The sequence below is a fragment of the Myotis davidii genome, unplaced genomic scaffold (assembly GCF_000327345.1).
Source record: "Myotis davidii unplaced genomic scaffold, ASM32734v1 scaffold217, whole genome shotgun sequence".
NCBI lineage: Eukaryota > Metazoa > Chordata > Mammalia > Chiroptera > Vespertilionidae > Myotis > Myotis davidii.
The window spans coordinates 6559314-6565605 of record NW_006290034.1 but is presented as its reverse complement, the minus strand read 5'-3'; positions in this window follow the sequence as shown (position 1 = coordinate 6565605).

The window sequence follows — 6292 nt, the reverse complement described above, 5'->3', positions numbered from 1 at the left end:
CAAGGAGCTATTTTTAATGAAAAATGAATCAGGGAAATTTTCTTGGGAAGACAATTTCCTTTAGATCTTTCTTTAGTAGCAAAGTTCTCTCTCTAACTTAGCCTTGACATGGTGTTTGAGTGGTGTGTCTCTCACTCTCTCTCTGTGTGTGTGTGTGTGTGTGTGTGTTGCTCATTCTGGGCTGGAGGGGGGTGAAGGGGGAAAACAGAAAATCCTTCTGACCTTCCTCACTGCCCCCAAAGACCCCAACATTCTACAGGGACTAGGGCACCAGGGCCTCAGGTTCCTCAGAGAGGCCCCCAATAAAGACCTCATCTCTCATGTCCCCATAACTGTTTGCTTCCCTGGCAAACCACTGCTCCTGCACAGGTATTAACCCTGAGCCTCCTGGGAGTGGGGGCAGCAGAGACAAACCCCCACCCCTCCTGCGCCTGCTGCCTTGAGATGTCAGCTGGCACCGGATCTGAAACGGCTAGGTAAGCAGTGCAGGCATAAGGAATACTGGGGGAAGCCCTTGTCTTTCCAAATTACAGGAAAGGGAATACTTGCAGCACCTAGAGGCACTGGGAAGCCTTTTCATACCCATTATCCCCTGTGCAAGTGAGCAAGTAGGCAGCTATCTCCCCCACCGCTCACAGGAGGCGCTACCTGTCCTAGGACACACCAACAGGGCCCAGACCAGGGCTGATGGAGCGCAGCTGGGCCCTGGAGTCACACCGCTCCCCCCAACACCCTGTCTCAAGCCCTGCACCCTCACCAGGGCGTGTACACTCTCCAGCGAGGCCATGTGAGCCCAGATGGTACAAACACTTCCAAATCCCTAGCTCCATCTCTGGCCTCTTCCCACCTGACCCAGAACCACCCTGGGGGGAAGGGAGAGCCCTGGGCAGCAGCTCAGCTTCTGCAGCCGTGGTGGTGGCACGTGGCCCAAAAGCAATGCCACCCCAGCCACCCCTTGGAAGCTACCAGCCCGCCTACTCTGGCCCGGAAAGCCTGCTGGCTGGGAACTGACAATGCAGGTCCCTGTTAGGGCCCAGCCAGCCTGGGAGGGCACACTCTCCCTCCCCCCACCTCATCTGCCTGATGGGAGGTGACAGCTGCAATTAGAGGCAAGAGGCCTTCCTGCCCTCAGAGCATTAATAGCAAATTGGAGAAGAAAAACAAGAGAGGCTCTTGGCCATCCCATCCGGGCCCCCAGGGAGGAGATGGGGGGAGGCTTACAGTGAGCAGCTCCATAGGGCCGGTTAGGGTCACTCCCAGATTCCCACACAATCAGATGGTAGGTGTGTAGTTCTGGATGGCAGAAGCTACAAGAGGAAAGGCCCAGATTGGTGGGTGGTGTTTTTTTTTTGAGAGCCCCCTATTTGCAGGCAGCATGCACATCTTTCAAACTTGGGGATGCCTCTAAAAGGTCCTGTCATCCTCTGAGCAAATGGAAGCAGCAGGACTGGAAGCAGAGGGTCATCTGGCTTTGGGACCGACTCTTCCGCTCTCTCCGGCGTTGGCCAACGCGGCTCGCCCGCCTGGAGGAGCTGCCCGGTGGGCCTGAGGAAGAGACCTGCCTGGTTCAGCTGTCCCCACCCCAGCCCCCTGCTCCCGGGTCGCCCCCAGGACTCGGGTGTTTCGGCCCCGAGGGAAGGCCCACAGACTGGACTGCCTTTGGTGGTGTGTGTGAGTCCAAAGATTCCACCTACCGGCTCCCTGAATTCTGAGAGGAGAAGCCATCCAGCAAATGACTCAAGAAGGCACCAGATCCGAGTCAGGAGCCACTATAGGAAAGCGAGTCACCTCTCCGCCACTCACAGGTGACTCCTCTGTTCTGTGGACCAGGCACAGCGATTCAGACCAATCGAACCGTGTGAGCGCCTCCCACTGCCAGGCACTGCGATGGAACAACTGAGAACAGAGCAATGGAAAGGACCTAGTTCCTGATCAGAGGGGAGAGAGAAACAACACGAACCCACCGGTGAGCGAGGATTCAAGGGAAACAACACCCCTTTTAACTTGGGGGGGGGGGGGCACAAACCAACCAGGAGTGCCGTCCGCTGCGACATCACATCACAGGTGTCGCACCAGCATCTGCAGGTTATTTCCTCCCACCACACCCTGGAAGCGGCTGCTGTGACGTTTCACAGGGAGAGGCTCGGAGATGGGAACTGGCCAGGGTCTCGGCGGCAGAGCTGAGACTGGAACAGGTCCAGCCCTGTGCTCCTCACACTTCCCACAAGCTGCCACCTCTGCCCAAAGCCAAGCCAAAACCTGTCCTCTCAGGACCCAGGCCTGGAGGTAAACAGAACGCTGACTCGGGAGGGGAAATCTGCCCAGGTCTTGACAGGGCTGTGTGATGCCTCCTTGCTGTGTTAGGCTTTGCTAATGAAAGCTTATGGCCCATTCGTTCACCCCCCATTTTTCCTTCTCCCTCCCCTTGTGGGCTCCTGCAGGGACTGCGACCAGGATGGAGACTGTGTTAAGGAGGCTGAGGGAGGAAGGCACTGGGAATGCCTGGGCCTAAGTGATGAGGATGTGGGGGCTGGCTGGGCTGGCGTGGGGAGCTGTGGGTAGTGGGGGAAGTAGTGGAAGCACACTGAGAAACTGACAGCTTAATTCTGCCCCTGGGGCTCATTTTATGGTTAATCAGGACATGCAAATAGGCTGGAAGCTCGTTTCATATTCTCCCTGGCCCAGGCCCTGCCTCACACCTGGCCTGCTTCCCTGGCAGGTCCTGAGCCGCCCCCCTCCCCCCCCAATTGGCTCAGGCATCTGCTCAGGGTCCCACTTGCTTCTTTGTGGCCCTGTGGCACGTCTGTGCCTATCCTGTCCCCTGACCATAAGCAAGAGCTGGAAGAGGAAGGGCCTGCCCCCTCCTGCCCTTCTCTTTCCAACCCTTCACACCTGCCCTCAAGCACTTCGCCTGCACCCCACCCTTCAGGTTGAGATCTGAACCCCAACTTGCCCTGAGAAAGAGACCTACCTGGTTCAGCTGTCTTCCACCCCAGCCCCCTGCTCCTCAGAGCCCTGTCCGGGGGCTCTGTCTCCCCAAGTGACATTTCCTATAGGGCCCCATAAAAGCCAGAGCACAGCCTGTCCCTCTGGGGAGCAGGGGCCTGTGTCCCCAGGTGACTTCCCACCAGGGCACTTAAGGCCGTTCTGCTGGTGCCAGGGCATGAGTGCTGGGCCTGGAGGCGGACACACAGGACATGAGGCCCCTTCGTCATTGCAGAGCCTGAGCATGTTGCTGGGCATCTGGGCGCCTCTTCCTTTCACTGGAGGAACAGGGACCATGCAGGGCTGCCTGAGACTGAAAGGACAGAACGTACCTAAGGGTCAAGCACACCGTCTATACCAGCTGTGGGCAAACTACGGCCCGCGGGCCGAATCCGGCCTGTTTGAAATGAATAAAACTAAAAAAAAAAGACCGTACCCTTTTATGTAATGATGTTTACTTTGAATTTATATTAGTTCACACAAACACTCCATCCATGCTTTTGTTCCTGCCCTCCGGTCCAGTTTAAGAACCCATTGTGGCCCCCGAGTCAAAAAGTTTGCCCACCCCTGGTCTATACATTGAGCAGAATGTATGGGACTCCCTGACCTTCAGTTGCGGCACTAACCGCAGGACGCAATGCAAAAATGCTTAAAAAAAAAAAGCTTTCTCAGAGCCTTGTTAAAAATGCATACTGGCCCTGTGACCTCACCGGATGTAGCCAGGATCAGAAGACAATAGGTGTGACATGTTTTTGTAGAGTGCAAAAACATTACCCAGAGGGCTGCTGTTTGCCAGTTTACTGTTTTCCATGGAAGGATGGTGTGTGTTGGGGGTGGGGTGGGGTGGGGTGGGGGGCAGCAGCATGGGCTGCACTCAGAAGTGGGGCTTGAGGAGCCCAGTCTGAGGATGTGCTCTGGGGAGCACCCCACCCCTCTCGCGCCCCAGCTCTCCTGCACAGTCAGCCCTCGGGGCCCTCACGTTCTTGGCAAGGACTAGAGTTGAATGAGCCAAGTCCTGATGGTCTGGAGAAGGGTCAGGCCCCTGCTCTAAAGCCTTGGTGGCTGGAGTCTCTCCCTCCCCAACGCCAGCCACTGGGGACTAACGGCTGAAGGAGACGGTGGCTGCCCCCCTCGAATCCACTCCATGGACAGGATGCAAGGAGTGGTGTCTGTGAAGCCTGCCCCTCTTGGAAGGCTCAGGGTCCAGGCTGTGTTGCCAGAGGAAGGGCCATGGACTAGCAGGGCCTAGAAGATCCTGGGCTAACCCTGACCCTAATCCTAAAGGGCTGGGGCCAGACCTGACTGCAGTCACCCCCTCGGCACTATTATTAGATGCCCCCGCCTCTCTTTTGCCTCCTCTAGCCAATCCTTAAGGCACGGGGATGATGAAACCTCTCATCCAGATTCCCTCTGTTCCTGCCCCTGCCACAGTGCCCTCAATCAGTCCTGACACACCCCTCCACCCACCGCCTCCAGGCCCAGAAACACACCCCAATTCTGGCACAAACACACACATGCACGCCCAGGCACCACAATGAACTCAGCCTTGCCAAGGTCCCGAAACCCTGGGCCCTGGGTGGGGAAGGCAGTGAGGTCCCTGACTCTAGCTCCCAGGCCAGATGCCACTGGCCCTGGATTCCACACCACAGAAGCCATTCCCTCTCCATATGCCCCTCTGAGCACGTCTGCCCTGGTCCAGGGACACAGGACTCACTGCCAGACGATCGCCTGATGCTCTGTGCCTTCGCCCTCTCCCAGCCATGACCCAGCCCTGGGTGGTCCACTGTCTGGGTGGCCCTTCTGCCCTCCCCACTCACAGAAGCCCCACGTTTCCTCCTGGCACAGCAGATGCCCACCCCAGCTTGCGGCTGCCCGCCTCTGGTGCCGTTGCTATGGTGGGGGAAGGTGACCCCATCCCAGGGAAGAATCAGGGTTTGTTTTCTTGTTTCCCCGCTCTGCACATGTTACTCCCCCTCCTCCCGCGCCTCCCTCAGCCCCTTCCTCATCTGCTCTCCCCACCGGGAGGCTGGAGCCTGCAGCTGCAAGGAAGTGCCACCTGGGGTCTGCTGGGACAGAGGAGGTGAAGGAACAGAGAGCCTGTGACCTCATTGTCCTCACTGCCTGCTTCCCGGGGACCCTGGAGTTCCCAGCCCTGCCTACTCAGACCCAGGGAGCTCAGCCTTATTTCTGGGCACTTCTCACCCCTACTTGCCCTCCAGGAGAGGAGCTACTTGGTGGCGGCCCCAGCCTGGGGTTTCTGTGCCTCTGGGACTTTCCCCCTTTCACTCCCCTGGGAAGCCCTCGGGAGGCCTTGTGTGTGCCTGTCCCCCAACCACAGGACTCAGACTGTCACTCGTGTGGTGTGTGTGTTTATCTTCCTGGACTGAGGGCCTCCAGGGCAGTGACTCCTCACTCCTTACTGGTATCAGCAGCCCCAAGCCCTAGGCCAGTGATGGTGAACCTATGACAGCGTGTCAGAGGTGACACGCGAACTCTTTTGGTTGATTTTTCTTTGTTAAATGGCATTTAAATATATAAAATAAATATCAAAAATATAAGTCTTTGTTTTCTATGGTTGCAAATATCAAAAAATTTCTATATGTGACACGGCACCAGAGGTGTTAGCGTTTTTCAGAATGCTGAAACGCCGAGCTCGAAAGGTTCGCCATCACTGCCCTAGGCTGTCACCAGACCTCCACTCCTCAGCCCTGGACTGAGCCTGCCCCCTCCCCCACAGTTCTCCCCCCGTCCCGTGAGACCAGCAGCCAAGTGGACCTCAGTTCCCATCCTGGAGGGCATCACCGTGGTCCCAGCCCCCGAATCCTCTCCCTTTCGGCACCGCTCTCCCCCCCACCCGTCCTACTGACCTGGCTCAACTCCTAGTTCTATTTGGCATGTCTGGCCTGGACTTGCGCTGCCCTAGCTTTTCTTCCTCGGTGCTGCCAGGGCTCCCCACCCGTCCTGGGGACACTGAGTCTGCCGCTTCTCCCTCCCCCATTGTGGAGGGCCAGGGCGGGGCAATGGGGAAGGAAGCGGAGAGTTGGGTGTTCAGCGCCTTCTCTAACCCGAGCTGCACTCCTGGCCACACGCCAGGCATTGTCGCCAGGGGCTGGGGGGCCAGCAAGGCACCAGGCGGACATCACTTGGGTGGGAAAGGGGAGGGTGTCAGCAAAACAAAACAAAACAAAAAAACTACAAAACACCCCAAACCAAAAACAGAGTTCTCACAAACAGGACAAGTGTAGCAACTGAAATTGCTCCACAGACTGAGCTTCCCAGCCAGAGGCACAAGGGCTGGACTTCCTGC